Below are 19133 nucleotides of genomic sequence, written 5' to 3' on the forward strand. Positions count from 1 at the left end.
CTCTCTTGAAACATGCTTCATCAAGCTGGATTTTCCTGACCACTGCCCCATAGAATTATGTCCTTCTATCCTCGCCTAGGGTCAAGGATGATGTTCATATTACCATAAACCCTTTGTATTGCAGGTTACCACATGCATAAAGCCACTAATCTTCCACTCAAAAAAAACTTCAATATCACCTCTGGCAGCTGTTGTTTTCAACTTCTCAGACAGGTTAATAATCATGCCAATGTAATCTAATATATACAAATCCACACAGAATGTGATTGTAATGAACACTTTAATCCTCATGATTTGGAGATGCTGGTGTTGAACTGGGGTGTGCAAAGTTAAAAATAACAACACCAGGTTATAGTCCAACAGGTTTAATTGGAAGCACTAGCTTTTGGAACGCTGCTCCTTCATCAGGTGGATAACCACATGGACAACCACCTGATGAAGGAGGGGTGCTCCGAAAACTAGTGCTTCCAATTAAACCTGTTGAACTATAACCTGGTGCTTTGATATTTTTAGCTTTAATCCTCAGAATGGAGCAGAAAGCGTTTGCAGTAGCATTTGCTGCTAATTGGTGAGAGGTTAAAGAGCACTGATATGGAGAGAGATCTGAATGCCCTGTTGCATGAATTGCAGAAGGTTAGTATGCAGGTACAGCAAGTCATGTTTATTGCAAAGGGAATTGAATGCAATAATAGGAGATTGTGCGTCAGTCATACATAGCATTCGTAAGACTGCATCTGGAGTACTGTGTACAGTGCTAGTTACAGAGAGATGTTAATGCATTGGGCAGTTCAGAGAAAGTTTACTCAACCAATATCTGCAGTGAGCAGATTGCCTTATGAGAGAAGGCTAGACATGCTGATGCTGTATCCTCTAGCATTTAGAAGAGTCAGAGAAGACTTAATTGAAAGGTTCAAAATCTTAAGGGTACTTGATTGGGCGGATGTTGAAGGGGTGTCTCCTCTTGTTGGACAATGTAGAACTTGGGATCACTGTTTAAAAAGAAGGGGTCACTCATTTAAAACAGAGATGAAAGGGTTAGAGCCTTTGGAATTCCTTTCTTCAAAAGACAATGGATACAGAATTTATCATTGTCTGCAAGACAACAGAGGATAGATTCTTGATTACCAAGGGGATGAAAGATTAAAGGATATGCAGGAATGTAGAATTTGAGGTTAAAATCAGATCAGTCATGATCTTATTGAATAATGAAGCAGACTCGAAAGGATGAATACCCTACTCTTGTTCCTTGCTCACTATTTTCAATTAATAACAGAAATCTCAATTTAGAATTTAGTTATTGCAAAAGAAATGCTACCTCTAGTCCTTCAAGAACTCCTATCAGGAAATGGTATTCTCAAATATACATAAGATAAACCCTGATACAATTAACTGCTTTGTGAATTCCCATGATTATGTTAACGAGGCTATCCTACTTTATTTTTCCTATTAGAATACTAGAAATATAAAATGACAAGATAAACAATAGGATAATCACTGCATCTTTCCACATGCATTTATTCTAAGCTGTAGAATGCTTTGGCTTTTCTTAAAGATTAGCAAAATAGAATGGCTCAATACATTTATTTAAGGTTTACTTTATTGTTACTGCCAACTGTGCACGAACTGTCGACTGGGCGATACCTTGGACTTAGTATCACATTAAACAAATATAAATAGATACCAATGAGATTATGAAATCCTCACATAACCCAAGGAAGCATATTGCTGCGGTGTTTTCCATACATCTCAAAAGAAGCAACAATTTAATTAAATGGAAATTCCATAAACACACTTACTAAAGGGACCACAGCTAAAATACTTACGGCCCAGAAGGAGATAATGCTTAATGTCTCATTCAAAAGGAGAACAACATAGAAAGTTACATCTTTCTTTAAAAGGTCTTACTCTTCATTAAAGCAAAACCTACCCTCATAAAAAGAGTAATAAATATAATGAACAGAGTAAAGGGGAATGTTTACATTTTATGGATGGCTAAATCTTCCTACTACAATTTATATACTATTAAACATCAGACATCACTGAAGAAAACTAAGCAATTTGAAAAACTGATTTTAATATTTATGGACATCTGTGTGTTACAGAGTTTTGTTGATGTCATAGTAAGAATTAAGTGTAGTTCTGGTACGTCCCTTTGAAAAGTATTTAAAACATTAGTTTATGGTTTGTAGAAACAGCAGGAACACAAAGCAACTATAAATGATGGTTACCATCAAGTAATTTTTTTTGGAATCTGGAAATGAGGAACTGCCTTCCAAAGATTATTAGTAGTTCTTTTGCTGGTCACATTGCCAAAGTCTCTGCCCACTATCATACATATATCTTCTTACTGTACAGGCAAAATAATTAGAACTTACTTGTAAAAATGCAATACAATTACAAGTGAATAGTATGGTGGTCCCATTTGTATAAAAATGTACTCGTGTATAACTTTAAAAGGCAATAATTGAGACCCATCAACTGTTGAGTGGCTAAGGTCAGTCAGGTATGGTTGCTGCAGTTTTGAATGACACTGGAGGATTGCAATTTTTTTTTTAAAAAGTATTCCATAGCACCCTCCTTCCCTTCTTGATGAGTGCTCCCATGAGTACCTGTCTAAAGTCATGAATGAGGTTGTGTAATATTCTTAATATTAGATGTAGGTTCGCTCACTGAGTTGGAAGGTTCATTTTCAGACATTTCATCACCATACTAGATAACATCATAAGCAGTGCTTCGTCCGCAGGCTCACTGAAGATGTTACCTAGTATGGTGACGAAACATGTGAAAATGAAGCGAGCAAACCGACATCCAGAACCTCAACCTGAACTACAAATCTTCTCAAAACTCGCGAAATATTAATATTGTTAATGAGGTTATCCTATTTTAGTTTTCCTATTAAAATACTAGAAATATTTTAAAACAAGGTATTATTACCCTGGGTTCAAGTTCTTCAACAGAGTTTAGACACAATTATCCTGTAAAAGCCCAATGTATATTTAGCCTGTGTGAGGGAAAAAAATTAAAATATAGGATAGAACATCTGAAGGAAAAAAAATCCAAACATTATCTTTCCAATTTTAATCCTCCTTCCTAACAAAAAGTTTATTTTTAAGAGAGCTACTTTTCATTAGCAATTCAGGAACAAGTAGGTCTAGTTAAAATAGTTTGTCTGAGAATGCAACTTTTAAAAAAAGGTTTTGTGATTTACACAAGAAAGAAGTGAAACTATCATGGTATTAGAACAGATGAAAGATTCAACAGACAATCAAGGTATTTTTCAAATGTATAATTTCAGTTACACCACACTGTAAACTTTTGCTATAAATTCTGTGCCTTACACAATCACCTGATGAAGGAGCGATGCTCCGAAAGCTAGTGTGCTTCCAATTAAACCTGTTGGACTATAACCTGGTGTTGTGAGATTTTTAACTTTGTACACCCCAATCCAACACTGGCATCTCCAAATCATAATTTATCTGCAACTAAGTGAGAACGACTGAAGCAGCTGAGTTGGCGACAAATCTTATTTGATCACTTTGAATTTTTATTTTGTGATAAGGGATACCACATGATTTGCAAAGTTGCACTTCAGATAATTGAGCAAAAAGATAAGTTTACTTTGCAGTAACAAAAACAGCACAATTTGTTTATTCAGTCATCCTGCTTGCTGCTATTAGTGCAGTGTTTCTGCTTTTCCTGTTGAAGTTTTCTAAATTCCTTTCCTTGTGTCATAATGAAAACATAATGAAAAATGCAGTATTGTTCAACATGGTTGCTTCTTTGAAATAGTGTCAATGAGATGGGAAATAGTTCCCCTTGATGAAACTACCACATGATGACCATCTTAACTTGGAGTGTGCAGGATTGGTAAGATTGTGTACATTGCTGAAACACGATTAAGGCACCTCCAGTTTGTTGCCGATAGACAAAATCATTGGTCCTGCAAAATTCAGCAAATTTTCGGACTCATACCATTAAAAGGATTGAAGTAATCCTGTTGTGTAACCTGAGTATTTGTTTCAGAAGTTGACTTTTTTTTAAAATAAAGTCAAGCTTTAGAGTTAACAGATATTGAAAAGTGAAGAGTTGTGACTGGATCATGAGCTGAACTTGAGCATTTCTTTAGTGCAGACAAATGAAATAATTCCATGCTTCATGGAAACAAACGTTGATGACATGTATGAGAAAATAGATTTGGACCATGGAGCACAGAATTACAATGGGAAAATTCAAACATCAAAATTATTAGACTCTATTTGGTGGGGGGGGGGGGGGCTACTGAATTCCATGAATATAGCTATATTAATGAGTTTTGAGAAGATTTGTAGCTCAGATTGAGGTTCTGGATGTAGATTTGCTCGCTGAGCTGGAAGGTTCATTTCCAGACGGTCCATCACACTACTAGGTAACATCTTCAGTCAGCCTTAGGGTGAAGCACTGCTGATGATTTCTGCTTTCTATTTATATGTTTGGGTTGGTGATGTCATTTCCTATGGCAATGTCATTTCCTGTTCTTTTTCTCAGGGGGTGGTAGATTGGGTCTAGCTCGATGTGTTTGTTGGTAGAGTTCCGGTTGGAATGCCATGCTTCTAGGAATCCTCATGCCTTTGTTTGGCTTGTCCTAGGATGGATGTGTTGTCCCAGTTGAAGTGGTGTCCTTCCTCATCTGTATGTAAGGATACTAGTGAGAGAGGGTCGTGTCATTTTGTGGCTAGTTGATGCTCATGTATCCTGCCAGGCAGATATTTCATACCAGGCAGAAAACTAGCCACCAGGATACATGAACATCAACTAGCCACAAAACGACACGACCCTCTCTCACTAGTATCCTTACATACAGATGAGGAAGGACACCACTTCAACTGGGAGAACACACCCATCCTAGGACAAGCCAAACAGAGACATGCATGAGGATTCCTAGAAGCATGGCATTCTAACCGGAACTCTTATCAACAAACACATCGAGTTAGACGCCATCTAACACCCCCTAAAAAGAACAGGAATTGACATCACCACAGGAAATGACATCACCAACCCAAAGAAACCCAAAAATAAATAGAAAGCAGAAATCATCAGTAGTGCTTTGCCCGGAGGCCCACCGACGACGTTACCTAGTTATGTGACAAAACATCCAGTTCAACGAGCAAACCTACATCCAACTATATTAATATTTGCCATGTTGATATTATTGTATGGTTAATAACTCCGCATGATTTTTCACACAACCCTAGAGCAAGGACTAAGCATCATTAGTCATTTTGCAGCACTTGCGGATCTTTATTGATGATCCAAAAATGGATGGAATCCAAAGCCTGGGATTTATAGTCGCAAATCCTTTCAGTAAAGTTAAATGTCGTTAGTTACTAGCTAGCAAAGTAGTCTTTATGGATACTTAAAGAGGAATCAGTTAACGGAAATAAGGCACTAGTTCAGTTGGGCAACTTGTTCTAGAAACAAAAGAATCACAATTTCCTGATGTGAATAAATCTGTGTTTCTTACAGGTTGATTTTATAGCAGCATTGCAGAAAAGCAATCTAGTACCTGAAGAGAGATCTGATGTTTTTTTTTTAAGTACAATCCCTTTCCAAGGCAGGAAGTGGAAATAAGGGATAGGAAGAGGGAAGGTGAAGGTGGTGGAAATGGAGCACAGCAGTTTAGAGAGTATGACACTAACTTAATTAGGCACTTACCAATTTAATATCTAATAGACGCTAGTTTCAAAATGTTTTCCCCTTGGATCAGATATCCGAACAGTAATCCAACTGTACCTAGAAACAAAAATGCATTTTCAATCAAAAAATTTGTAAAGTGTATTCAAAGTACTAGAATAATAGGTGCTTTTGCTAACAAGGGAAACACTTGGCAAGTGCATCCCAATTCAGAGTTACAATATTCTATTTGAAAGTTGGGCACCCAAATTCAGTTTTAGACTTGGTTACATACAGCAGCCTTTAGCTGCACGAGGAGCTGTAATCAGGTAGTCAGCAATGGCAGGTGCACCTAACAGAATACAACAGAAGGCTTTACCTAGCCTTTTCAAGCAGTTTAGCTCCAGCTGCACAAACTATTGCAAATTGGAAAGTGTAGCCCTCAATTCAAAGCTCCCCAGAAACAGGGGCAGGAAATGTGAGGGAAAAGCATTGTTAAAATGTGACTTTATGGGCAGATTTAACATTTATTTTCTGAATTCATTCTTTGTGGTTATTTTGTCACTTGGCACGGAACAGTTTTTGAGGGTAAGTAAATAAATACTTAGAGCAAAACTGAATAATTTACAGTTATGCAGTAGGTGATGATAACAATTGAATATTTTTGTACACTTAGAAAGCAGAACAATAATCTGTCAAAATCGCTTAGATACTAACTCAGAGTTCACCATGAAGCAACAAGCACATGGTAATCACTTGCAATTTCTCACACTGCAAATCTCAAGCAGCTTCATGGGTAAACTTCAAGGAAAGTTTCAAGACGATCTCAAAAATGAGAAAAATGCAGACTCTAGTCACCAGCTGTTATTCTCATTCACTTTGTAATCAGAATAGTTCAAAAGGTAATACAAAGGGAAGACTGCAGATGCTGGAGATCAGAGTCGAGAGTGTGGTGCTGGAAAAGCACAGCAGGTCAGGCAGCATCCAAGGAGCAGGAGAATCGACGTTTTGGGCATTCATCAGGAAGCCTGTAAACAGTCCTTTTAATAGGTGCACTTACACAGAGCTGAGCTATTTGGGACATCCAGAAAACAAGCATAAACACTCATACAAAAAAAACCTTTGAGCAATTCATGTAAATCTGGCTTTAATTTCTTAATATTAAAAGGTGAAGTAATTTGCTTCTCTTACACTGAACAATTGACATAACATTACTAACCTGGCAAAGGCATACATCTAATAAGCTGGTCAATTTGATATACCATATAGGTTTAATAAGAAGTGAAAAGTTTGATGACTTGTAGCATTTCAAAATAATAAAAGCTGCAGTCATGAAGGAGAATAATCTTTCAATAAAGAATACTTACTTGTTCAACATATACACTTATAATCAGAATATTGTAAAATTGCTTAACACCTCCTTTGTTGAAAGTAGTTAAAACAGCCAAATGTTATGCACTTCTAGTCGTAAAAGAAGTTCATAGCTAAGAAGTGTACACAATGTTTCCAATGAGCCTTTTCAAAGTTTGGGAGCATAGCAGAGTAAGTTAAAGATTCCAGCCTGGGCCGGCCAACATATTTATTGTGTTTAAACTGACTGTCAAAGAACTCTCAAGAGGCTACTATTTTCAAGTAACTCCAAACTATACAGCCTGGCAAAAAAAAACTTTTTTAAAAATGTTCACAGCTCCTTTAGAAACAATGAAATATAGCTGACAAAATCACCACAGTTTTGAAATGAGCAGAAGATCAAAAATATTATAAAATAAATTATATTAGGTGACGTTCCACAGCTAGCCCTAATCACAACTATTTAAAATCATTCAATTTTCATATATGGATTTAAACAGTTGTACTTTACTAGGGAGGTTAACTTTATTTTCTAGATGCAGGTTTACTTGCTTTCCATAATCAAAACTTCATGGGTTGATTTAATCAAAAGGATTCCAAAAACATAACCTGCAACAATCTTGTGTTAATAGCCATATTTTCCATTGTGTTGGTTCCAAAAAACAGCAGATGTGAAAACGACAGCTTTTTAAAAATGTTCTTTAATCATTGCTTCTTCTTTCTCCTATGTTTACAGAAATGTTAACGTCCACAGCATGGAAGAGATCAGACACAGTTTTTCAGCCACTGCACTACAGAAGCAACTAGAACACTAAAGATGCGCAATCTGAAAGAAGTTGGCTAATGTACAGGGAATTATCTTGAGAAGAGTGCACAGGGTCGGATGTTGAATACAGATCACTATTATGGCTAAGGCAATAGAGAATGGTCTGACAACTATTAACCCTTAAATTAATAAAAGGCAGATTAACCATCAACAGTAGCACAAGCAAACATAATAATCAGACAGCAAATTATAGGGAAAATGGGGAACTTTAGAATAAGGAAACAACCTTTTTGAACTTTGATGAGGGAAACATTTCTACTTGAAAGTTGTAATTCTGTGGAATTTGTTATGGATCAAGATTTTTAGCTACTAGCGGCTCAAATGATATTTGGATCATGGATAACATGGAATGGAGACGGAAGCCATGAGAAAACTGAATTACAGAGTCTGTCAAAGAGTCAACTAGCCACTTCTGCTCTTACCTCTTGTATTAGTTAGAGGATGCTTGATCCTTAAAATGGTTAAAAATCTTTCAAGTGTCCATGTCAATTCGATGGCAGATAACTTTAGCAAACAGTTCAACAGAGTTCCTAAGGTGTGTTAAAAAAAGTCAATAAGAACACCAGTGGAATGGCCATAACAAAAGATATACTGCCAATCTTGACTTGGGCCAGAATGTGCAAAGTGATGATTAATTTGTGATACAAAAATTTTCATGGGCTGATATTCAACATCCAAAAAGGGCAAGTTGGGATTGGGTCAGACAAAGCTTTATATGTCTGAAAATGACCTCCCATGACCGCCCAATTCTAGATTTATTGAAGGGGCCAAGGGCTAGGCAGCTAACCTCTCAGAAGGCCAGTTAGTAATTTACAATTTAAATGTATTAAAGAAGATAGAAATTCCAATTTAAAATGGTAATACAATTTTTGCAGCCAGTTAGATTTCGCAGGCCTCAGAAAACCTGGCAGCTGGGAAACTTTGTTGGGGATGATGTACATACCTCGACATAATTGCTTGCATGCAAAGAGTGCAGCAGTGTTCCCCATTCCCTTTGAAACTTCTCCTACCCATTAGAAAGTGGAATTGGAGTTCTCACCCTCACATCTGAGGGTTTAAAGTCCTCGCTAAACCTTCCTCAACCAGAGCTGAAATTTGGTCATAGCTCCTTCTGTGGCTTGCACTGGTCTCCTTCTCATCCAACCAGAAGCCATGTTAGTCAGTCAAGCTGACTCCCAGGTGAAGAAGCAATCAAGTACAAGAGTTGGATGCTTTATGGTTAAAACTCAAAAGTATGTGTGGGGTTGGGGCGGAAACCCAGACACACACATGGACTAGTTAAGGACAGTCAGCAGTTTTGTAGAAGGCATCTCATGGGTAATTTTAGTTTCCCGAAGGAGAAACTGGTGGAAAGTGATTTGAATATGAACAACAGCAATCTTGAGGAATAATACTAAAAAAATGTTTTATTCTCGAGGTTGTTACTAATTTACATAACATCTGAAGGTTTCCCGTCCAAAAGTTCTCTTGCCCCTTACCTGCAATTCTCATGCAACATGCTCTATTAATAGCTAACCAAAAACATGACCAACCAATGTTAAGACGCATTAGGAGAGAAGGGTAAGACTGATTGGTGAACTTATTTCGATCCAGTAAGAATGATTAGACCACCAGAAAACATAGGAATGGAACAACATAGTTAAAATATAAAGCCATAATACAAGACTAAATGTAATACGGCTAGAATAGAGGCAAAGAGAAACAAAGATAAAGCGCTTTATACAGGATGTAGCATTATGGAATTCATAACTAGTGGCAGATTTAGAAAACCCACTTTTGATCATCCAACTCAAGTTTAGGGACATTCGGAACCACAGAAGTTACTGTATGGAAGAAATTATTGGAACAGCAAACGTTCTCAATTTTAAGATTTATTACTTTTTCTCCATAAAATTTCCCCTTTATGTAGCCCATGGCATCAGTGATGGCATCACAATAGAGTCTGACCCCATCTTCATGTACACTTCCAGCAACAATCACCACAGCAATCAGAAGCAGCACTGGTTGGTTTTTGTGTTCCTGCAACTTAGTGACTCCAAGGAAATCTATAATTTTCCCATCACTGCCACCACATATCAACTCACTCAGCGCAGATCATAGAATATTCTAGGATTTTCCTGTTCTATGGAACTCAATTTCACATCAGGTAAAACATTTATTTACTCCTATACAGACGTAGAACAGTTTTATTTGATCATAATAATAATCACCATTAGGTGGTCTACAACCCAATGCTTGCTTGCATCAGTATTCTGAAAGCATTAATCAAAGAAAAGTAGAGTTGCTTCACCTATACACATCATTCAAAAGACTGGTAGTTTAAAATAAGCTTACCTCAAGCAGAGTCCACGTTGTATCATACAACCTTGTGTGTAGCTCAATGTTTATGTGTTGAAATATCAGCCATTGTTAAAACATAGTGAGATCAAGCAATTAGCTGCAAGCAGAAGACAAGAGTTCAGATTAGTTTAACCTTTTTTGTACAGAAGTTAACTAATTTTAGCTCAAATGACCCAAATCATTGAGGTTGATGATAAACAGAATTTCTTTTTATCATCATTCAAGGGATGTGGGCATGTTGACAAAGCTAGCGTTTATTACCCAGAAGGCAGTTGAGTCTACCACATTGCTGTGCATCTGGAATCGCATGTAGGCCAGACCAGGTAAGGATGGCAATTTCCTTCTTTAAAGGGTATTGATGAACGAGATGGGTTTTCCAAATAATTGACTGATTTCATGGTCATCATCAAATTGTTAATTCCAGATACTTATAGAATTCAAATTCCACCATCAGGCCCCATGACTATATTCTGGCAATAATACCACTAGGCCATCACCACCCCCTCAAGTCATCATACAATGATGATTTATATACACTCAATTTCAAGAACAGTAAATGCTTTGAAAATCATACATTTTAATATAATTCCATTTGTTATCATGACAGATGCACTTTCAATAAAAATTCAGACTGGGGAATGATAGTTGAATAATTAATTTAATTTTGCAATGTATCTGTTATCATTGGTCAGTGGTAGCCCTACAGGCTAGTATTGGCTATGTTTATTCTCATCGAGTCTGGCAGTTATAGGTTCATATTCGACTTGAGACTTGAATACATAATACACTTCACCATTACTAAGGGAGTTCTGCAACTTCAAAAGAGCTCATTTTCAGGTGAGCTGCTAAAACCAGGTTAAGTTTCCCTCTCAGATGGATGTAACCATAAAAATATAAAATAGCAGCAGGAACAGGTCATTTGGCTCTTTAAGCCTGCTCCACTATTTAACATGACCATATTTGATCATCCAGCTCAGTTCTGTTCTTTTGCTTTCTCCCAAACCCTTTGATTCGAAACCCTATGAACTAACAAAGATCTACTCCTTGAAAACATTCAAGCTTTTGGCCTCAACTGCTTTCTATAACAGAATTCCAGGCTCTTTCATCTCAGTGTTAAATGGCCTACCTTATATTCTTAAACTGCGACCCTGGTTCTAAATTCCCGAGACATTGGGGAATATCTTTTCTACATTTAACTTGTCAAGTCCTGTTAGAATTTTACAGTTTTCTAGACGATTCCTCCCTTATTCTAAATTCCAGTGCATACAATCCAAACTAATCTAGTCCCTCCATATGAGGTAGTCAAATGCTATCACAGGGAACAAACTGATAAAGCTTCGTTGCACTCCTTCCATAGCTCTTCCTCAGGTAAAGAGACCAAAACTGTACATGCCAGGTACAACTGCAACAAGATTTCCCTGCTCCTGTACTTGAATCCTCTCACTACAAAGGCTAATGTTCATTTGCCTCCTACTCAAGTTGTATCTCCATTGTTACCAGGTGTACAAGGACACCCAGGTCTCGTTTCGCTATCCCCTTTTCCAATCTACATTTTTGTTATCAAAATGGACAACCTCATATTTGTCCATATTATATTTCATCTGCCATGTATTTGCCCACTCAATTTGTTCAAATCACACGGAAGGCATCGCTGCACGCTCCTCAAGCTCACTCTACCATACAGCTTTGATTTGCCTGCAAACTTGGCAAGATTACATTTAGTTTCTTCATCTTATTCATTAACGTAGATTGTGAATCCAAATAAATAACATCTACTGGATCCCCCTTATCAACTCTACTATTCTGAAAATTCTAATGGAGTGGATTTGTCAAACATTATTTCCCATTTGTAATTCCAAGTTCACTCTGACTAATCCTGTTATGGTTTTCCAAGTGCTCTGCAATTAAATCTTTTGTAATGGATTCTAGCATTTTCCCCACAACTACTCTATAAAGGACATTAGTGTAACACATTACTCATTTGTGTGATGGGAAGAACATATTGCTGGCTTGATGATAGCATCCCATTACTGGTAAACACCACTCATGTTGCCTTTTTGGGTTTTTTATTTAAGCAATATACATCATTGAGCATGCACTTTAATCATTTTGTTAAAAATTAAAAGCATTTTTTCCCTTTCTTGTTTGAATCTACCTGCAAAACTATTGCCTCCATCCAAGTGCCTGTGAGAATATAATTTTCTCCAAAACTCTGCAGGTTGGGAGGATTGCCCCATAGTGTCCAAGAATGTGCACATTAGCTGGCTTAGCCATAGTAAAACCCCATGCAGAGTGATGTAATGGGATAGAGGTAGGTGGATAAGATGCTCTTAAGGGGAGTACAAACTTGATGGGCCAAATGTTCTTGTTACACTGTAGGGAATCTATTTCTTCCACCCCCAAGATACTGTGAAAACAGCCACATGCAAAGGTATACTAGTTGGTTAAATAATGCTTCCTCACTATGATATCAACATGTCCTTTCATTTGGCACATCTCTGTAACATACAGTTCAAGAATACTATGTATGCAGAATATTGAGATGAGCTAAAATGCCATCACCCTGGTGCAGTCCATCACACTGAATAAACATTGACTGGATATTATTTTTTCAATTTTCATCCTATCACGCAGAAACAAAATTCAAAATTTCGGTCCCCCATTTGCTGAATGGATTGTTTTCACATATAAGTCTCAACATAGTATGTCTGCATTTTATTTAACCATTGGATAAATCCCCATGACCTGATCAGGTGTACCCGACAACTCTGTGGGAAGCTAGAGAAGTAATTGCTGGGCTTCTTGCCGAGATATTTGTATCATCGATAGTCACAGGTGAGGTGCCGGAAGACTGGAGATTGGCAAACGTGGTGCCACTGCTTAAGAAGGGTGGTAAAGAAAAGCCAAGGAACTTTAGACCGATGAGCCTGACCTCGGTGGTGGGCAAGTTGTTAGAGGGAATCCTGAGGGACAGGATGTACATGTATTTGGAAAGGCAAGGACTGATTAGGGATAGTCAACATAGCTTTGTGCATGGGAAATCATGTCTCACAAACTTGATTGAGTTTATTGAAGTAACAAAGAGGATTGATGAGGGTAGAGCGGTAGATGTGATCTATATGGACTTCCGAAAGGCGTTCGACAAGGTTCCCCATGGGAGGCTGATTAGCAAGGTTAGATCTCATGGAATACGGGGAGAACTAGCCATTTGGATACAGAACTGGCTCAAAGATAGAAAAGTGCGTGGTGGTGGAGGGTTGTTTTTCAGACTGGAGGCCTGTGACCAGTGCAGTGCCACAAGGATCGGTGCTGGGTCCTCTACTTTTTATCATTTACATAAATGATTTGGATGACAGCATAAGAGGTACAGTTAGTAAGTTTGCAGATGACACCAAAATTGGAGGTGTAGTAGACAGCGAAGAGGGTTACCTCAGATTACAACAGGATCTGAACCAGATGGGCCAATGGGTTGAGAAGTGGCAGTTGGAGTTTAATTTAGATAAATGCGAGGTGCTGATTTTTGGGAAAGCAAATCTTAGCAGGACTTATATACTTAATGTTAAGGTCCTAGGGAGTGTTGCTGAACAAAGAGCCCTTTTTGTGCAGGATCATAGATCCTTGAAAGTGGAGTCGCAGGTAGATAGGATAGAGAAGGAGACATTTGGTATGTTTTCCTTTATTGGTCAGAGTACTGAGTACAGGAGTTGGGAGGTCATGTTGCGGCCATACAGGACATTGGTTAGGCCACTGTTGAAATATTGCATGCAATTCTGGTATCCTTCCTATCGGAAAGATGTTGTGAAACTTGAAAGGGTTCAGAAAAGATTTACAAGGATGTTGCCAGGGTTGGAGGATTTGAGCTATAGGGAGAGGCTGAACAGGCTGGGGCTGTTTTCCCTGGAGCGTCGGAGGCTGAAGGATGACCTTATTAGAGGCTTACAAAATTATGAGGGGCATGGATAGGATAAATAGACAAAGTCTTTACCCTGGGGTCGGGGAGTCCAGAACTAGAGGGCATAGGTTTAGGGTGAGAGGGGAAAGATATAAGAGAGACCTAAGGGGCAACTTTTTCACGCAGAGGGTGGTACATGTATGGAAAGAGCTGCCAGAGGATGTGGTGGAGGCTGGTACAATTACAACATTTAAGAGGCAGTTGGATGGGTATACGAATAGGAAGGATTTGGAGGGATATGGGCCGGGTGCTGGTAGGTGGGACCAAATTGGGTTGGGATATCTGGTCGGCATGGACAGGTTGGACCGAAGGGTCTATTTCCATGTTATACATCTCTACGACTCTATTGAATTGGGCCTAGTAGGTGGAGAGAGGAGAAGAATCATCACCAAGCCCAACAATTTGTTGTCCCAATTTCCAATCGGAAGCCAATGTACAAATGAGGCTCTGTCATTAAAGCTGGATGAATATCCATGTTGCCGATACTTGTGCGCTTCCTGGCCACTAGACACCCATCCTACTGCCACTTCCCACAACAGAACCCAATAAATCCTGGTCCGTATAAAGTATCAAGGAATCAGATGAGTTCCTTTACAGCTAGGCAGTTCACCCTGCCTATTTTCTGATCTTCACTAAGCATAAATCTAGGAATATCTCTCTAAATTTCAGACTGGCGTTGACACGAATTCAAAATTTGCAGTGAAATTCAACATTCTTTCCTCAGGCTAGCACAATTTGTAAACAAGAGAAATACTGTATTTGCATCTTTGCAATTAGGACAAATGTCAAACACATGCTGTAATTGCTGCTTCCACCTGTTCCAGATTAAATATTACTTTCATCCTTTAAAAATAAGATGAAAGAAACAATTCTGCCAAAAATTGCTAATACCCGTGAACGCAAGATTGAAGTTCAAAGAAAGATTTTTGCAAGCCAAAATAGTCTTTGGATCTTGTCTGAAGTTCACTGGAGATATTGCAGCACAGAAAAACAGCTATTTAACAATACAGCCCAGAGTTGCTGTTAGCTCCACAAACAAAATAGCTAGTCAAAAAGCTCTTTTCTACAGCCATTTATCGACCTTTCAAAAATGTTTATTGAATTCCCTTTTCAATTACATTGTGGTCACCACCACAGGGATTCCTAAATATTTTCCTAATATCATACCTCAGATTTCCTTTGATCCACAAGGTAAAAATTGAGGGGATATTTATTTGGGAAAGTTTTGGCTTATTGGTATTATTACTGAACTTTTAATCCAGAAACCCAGGTGATGTTCCGAGGACCTGGTTTCAAATCCCACTACGGCAGATGATGGAATCTAGATTCAATAGAAAATCTGGAATTAAGAGACTTATGATGAGTGACTGTGATAATGTCAAAGAGAAGTAAAGCATGGAAATAGCCCCTTCGGTCTAACTCATCCATGCCAACCAGATATCCTAACCTAATCTAGTCCCATTTGCCAGCACTTGGGCCATATCCCTCTCAACCCTTCCTATTCATTTACCTATCCAGATGCCTTTTAAATGCTGCAATTGTACCAGCCTCCATCACTTCCTCTGGCAGCTCATTCCATACACACACCACCCTCTGCGTGAAAAAATTGCCACTTTGGTTCCCTTTCATATTTTTCCCCCTTTTACCCCAAAACCTCTGCCCTCTAGTTCTGGATTTCTGGAAAAGACTTTGTTTATTTATCTTATCTATGCCCTTCATGATTTTATAAACCTTTATATCTGCATCACTATTGCCCTTTAGGAAAGGAAACTGCCATCCTAACCTGGTCTGACCTAAATGTGGTTGACTCTTAACTGCCCTTTGGGTGATGAGCGACATTCTTGATCCGCTGCAGACCACCTGCTGTGGGTTGCCCCACAACGTTAATAGGAGGGAACACCAGGATTTTGACTCCGTGACAGTGAAGTAACAGCAAAAAATTTCCAAGTCAGGATGGTGAGTGGCTTGGAGGGGAACTTTTATATGGTGGTGTTCCCATGTATCTGCTGCTCTTGTCCTTCTAGATGGAAGTGGTTGTAGGTTTGGAAGGTGCTGTGAGAGAATCTTTGGTGAATTGTTGCAGTGCATCTTGTACATATTTCACACTGCTGCTACTGAGCGTCGGTGGTGGAGGGAGTGGATGATTGTGGGTGTGGCATCAATCAAGTGGGCTGCTTTGTCCCAGATGGTGTCAAGCTTCTTGAGTGTTGTTGGGGCTGTCCCCATCCAGGTAAGTGGGGAGTATTTCATCACACTCCTGCCTTACACCTTGTAGATAGGTGAACAGGCTTTGGGGAGTCAGGAGGCAAGTTACTTGCAGCAGTATTCCTAGCTTGACCTGCTATTTTAGCCAGTGTTTATGTGTTGAGTTTCTGGACAATAATAACCCCCAGGATGTTGCTAGTGGGGGATTCAGTGATGATAACACGATTGAATGAGAAAGGGTGGTGGTTAAATTGTCTCTTATTCGTGATGGTCACAGCCTGGCGTGTATGCGATGCAAATGTTACTTGCTACTTGTCAGCTCAAGCTTGGATATTGACGAGATCTTGTTCCATTTCCATAAAACAGACAGGTTTTATTCTGAATAAACACACCACAATCCTTTAACTAGGTCTTACCTCTAAAAGAGTCTGATAAGATTGACTGCCATGAGATAGGACCAAATCTTCAAAAAAAAAAAGTACACTTCATAGCTAAAAAGCTAATTCCCATTCAGACATGGCGGCACCAATTTTCAGTACAATGGGGAACGATTCCAGTGGCGAAAATGCCAGTAGGTACAGCATCCCCAGGTCCATTCCCGAATCCAGCATTGATTATTTTTGTAAAGATGGGACTAGGGACAGTCCACAGTTTGCCGGTACAGTACATAGTTTCCAGAGGTTAGGCATTTAAATTAGGTCAAAGCAAGAGCAGGTCTGTTGTGTGCGCATTTACTTTGAATTGCCAGGGTACATTTTTGGAGATATCCCTGCAGAATGATACCAAGACATTGGTATAGGGGCTATTGAGCCATGGGGATGATTGGAGGCTTAGGCTGGCACAGGGCCTGAGATGTAGATCAGCATAGGGTGGCACAAAGATTTAAGGAGAAATAGAGATGAGTTAAAAGCCAACAATGATTGCAGTAATGAGGGAGCATATTTTAGAAGGCTCTTCAAATGAGGCTATCTGGGTAGAGCTTAGAAATAAAAAAGGGGTAATCGCTTTGCTGGGATTACACTACAGGCTTCCCCTCAGTCAGTGGGACATAGAGAAGCAGCTATGTAAGCAAAATTACAGATGAGAGGAATCAACTTTGCTAACATTAACTAGGATCACCTTAGTGTGGAAGGATTAGACAGGATGGAATTTTTTTTTTAAAAAGAGTCAGAGAAATACAGCACAGAAACAGACCCTCCAGTCCAACTCGCCCACACCAACCCGATATCCTAAATTAATCTAGTCCCATTTGCCAGCATTTGGTTCATGGTTCATATCCCTCTAAGGTCTACATAATCACATACCCTAGCTCCCACCGGATTGAAAATCAGAAATGCAGGTGGCAATTTTTAAAGGTAATGTTGATGTATTTCTCCTGGCTTTGTGCATCCAACCTCAGAACAGGTATCGAGTCATTTTAAAAAATTAAATAATTCACACAAAAATGCATTTCCACTTTCTATAAAATCACATGCATACATACCTACTTTATTTGCTTTCAAAAGAACAGAGACAAGCATAATTTGCTTTTAAACAAGACAGAACAGTAACCAAAACCAGATGAATATTATACATCCAAATGATTTATAGTTCAGATTTCAGCTCACATACTTTATGGCAAAATATATTGCAAATGATGAAAACCACAGTTTCTCATACAACTTCCTGGTAGTGAACTTGAATTTCCATTCAGGAGATACAGACTGACATATCTGGTCAAACATCAGTGAAAATAAAATAAAACTTGCACTCTACACCAGAAGATAATATAAATCAGCTTCATCTGCTCTTCAGCAGCAAAATCAAAACTTAATTTTTTTTTGTGGGTAAAAACACACATTATGGCTAACATGACATGGTAAATGAAAGCGAGGACCACAGATACTGGAGATCAGAGTCGAGTGTGGGGTGCTGGAAAAGCACAGCAGGTCAGGCAGCATCTGAGGAGCAAGAGAATCAACTTTCCTGGCAAAAGCCCATCATCAGGAATGAGGTTGACAGCTGAGAGGGTGGTGAGATAAATGGGAGGGGCGGGGGGGGGGGGAGGGAGGCAGCTGAGTGCGCAATAGGTAAATGGAGATGGGGGTAGTGGAGATTGATCAGAGAGGAGGGAGGAAAGGAAGATGGATAGGTAGGACAGGTCATGAGGGTGGCGCCAAGTTGGAAGTTTGGAACTGGGATAAGGTGGTGGGAAGGAAAATGAGGAAACTGATGAAATCCACATTGATGCCGTGGGGTTGGAAGGTTCTGAGGTGGACAATGAGGCATTCTTCCTCCAAGTGTTGGGTGGTTAGAGAGTGGCCATTGAGGCGGCCCTTGGCAGAGTGGGAGGGGGAGTTGACATGTTCAGCCACAGGGCGGTGCGATTGGTTGGTGCAGGTGCCCTGGAGATGTTCTTTGAAGCACTGTGCAAGTAGTCATCCTGTCTTCCCAATGTAGAGGAGACCGCATCGGGAGTAATGGACACAGTAAATGACATGTGAAAGTGCAGGTTAATGAATGTGGAAGGCTCATCTGGGGCCTTAGACGGAGGTGAGGGGGGTGGGGGTGGGGGGAATAGGTTCAGGTTTTGCAATTCCTACAATGGCAGGGGAGAGTGCCAGGAAGGGAGGGTGGGTTGGTGGGGGGCACGAAGGGAATGGTCTTTCTGGAAAGCAGATAGGGGTGGGGAGAGAAATATATCTCTGGTAGTGGGGTCCATTTGTGGGTGGCGGGAATGGTGGAGCGGAAGGTGAGGATCGGTGGGGGGCGGGGGGTTTCTGTCCTTGTTGCGGTTGAAGGGGTGGTCCGAGGGCAGAGGTGCAGGAAGTA

General features: G+C 39.4%; 1 protein-coding gene across 8 annotated transcripts in view; it reads right to left on the reverse strand.

Annotated features, from left to right (window-relative positions):
- Nucleotides 1-19133, reverse strand: part of mrtfba (myocardin related transcription factor Ba) — a 230841-nt gene that overhangs the window by 132815 nt on the left and 78893 nt on the right. For 6 of the 8 annotated variants that reach the window (XM_072560112.1, XM_072560114.1, XM_072560118.1 and 3 more), the window contains 2 exons: nt 10160-10262; nt 5692-5769 (listed from right to left, as the gene is read on the reverse strand). The gene's annotated coding sequence lies outside the window, so the exon portion shown is untranslated. Of the gene's footprint in view, nt 1-5691; nt 5770-8247; nt 8356-10159; nt 10263-19133 lie in introns of all 8 variants that reach the window. The other 2 variants (XM_072560117.1, XM_072560116.1) reach the window with 1 other exon arrangement.

The sequence above is a fragment of the Chiloscyllium punctatum genome, chromosome 40 (genome assembly GCF_047496795.1).
Source record: "Chiloscyllium punctatum isolate Juve2018m chromosome 40, sChiPun1.3, whole genome shotgun sequence".
Lineage (NCBI taxonomy): Eukaryota > Metazoa > Chordata > Chondrichthyes > Orectolobiformes > Hemiscylliidae > Chiloscyllium > Chiloscyllium punctatum.